Here is a 1,247-nt window from a genome sequence, read left to right as displayed (position 1 = left end):
GTGGGCGGGGCCAGGGGCGGGGCCAGAGTGGGGGGCGGGGCCCCGGACGGGCTTTGACAAACAGAGCATCTGTTGCTGGCCGCGGCCGCATGGCTCTCCCGGGCCCCGGGAGCTGTTCCTGTCGCGTCCCTGCACCCCCATGCGCCCCGGTCCCTGTTGTCTGTCCCCACAGGACTCCGCCACCTGGGGTCACCCGTGACAGTTACATGTCGTGTCCCCCCACCCACGCTGGCCATTCTCAGGGGTCCCAACACCCTTGACGGCCCTGGGAATAACCCTAAAAAGAAACGTGCAAGACTGCATTTTTTAAAGACTTTGAATCTTAGCCATAGGAGCTGACGGGAGCTTAAATGCCTTCCAACTGATGCCAGACACTCCCGCTTCTCCCGTTTGGGTCCGAGTCCCCAGCGATTCGCCCGTATCTGGAGCTCAGAGTCTGAGACTCCCCCCTGACCGAAAACGACAACCGCGCTCTCAGCCACCAGCCCGCTTTGCGCGCGCACCTCCGCACCTGAGTTTTTTCCACACTGCGCCTCCTCTGAGCCTCGGTGTGCTGTTATTTTTCCTTCTAGTTGAAGAGTCTCTCCTCAGCCAGCCTTCCTGTGGTTCTGGGTGATGTCCGTTCCGTCTTTTAGTTGTATTTTTGAAGTGGTTGTTTGCGGCAGCAGTCTGCGGTGTTTACCTATGCCGCCATCTTGGTCTCTCAAGACTGCATTTTTTAAAGACTTTGAATCTTAGCCATAGGAGCTGACGGGAGCTTAAACTAAATCAGAAAACTGGCAAAGTTGTAAATACAGGAACTCCCCACGATTCAGCGGTAAAGTCGATTGAACCCCTATGGTAGGACAATGAGATTTTCGGAAAACTTGATGAGCTGGTCCTGAAGTTGTGAGAAGAGATACTCCACTACACGCGAGAACATTCTAAAGGACGACGGAGGCCCGGCTGGGTGGCTCAGTGGTTGAACCTCAAACCACGAACCAGGAGATCAGGGTTCGATTCTCTGGCCAAGGAAAGGGCACATGCCCGGGTTGCAGGCTCGATCCCCAGTAGGGGGTGCGCAGGAGGCAGGCGATTGGTGATGATCATCATTGATGTTTCTAACTCTCCCTTTCTCTCTCTGAAATCAGTGAAAACATATTAAATAAATAAATAAGGAAAACTCAAGAGGGAGCACCAGGTGGGCACCATGCCCGGTGGCCCTGCAGCAATGCAGGCAGGGAGTTGTGGGGAGCAGGGAGCCACAC

The sequence above is a fragment of the Myotis brandtii genome, unplaced genomic scaffold, assembly GCF_000412655.1.
Source record: "Myotis brandtii unplaced genomic scaffold, ASM41265v1 scaffold1057, whole genome shotgun sequence".
NCBI classification, from domain to species: domain Eukaryota; kingdom Metazoa; phylum Chordata; class Mammalia; order Chiroptera; family Vespertilionidae; genus Myotis; species Myotis brandtii.
This window is presented reverse-complemented; position numbering follows the sequence as displayed.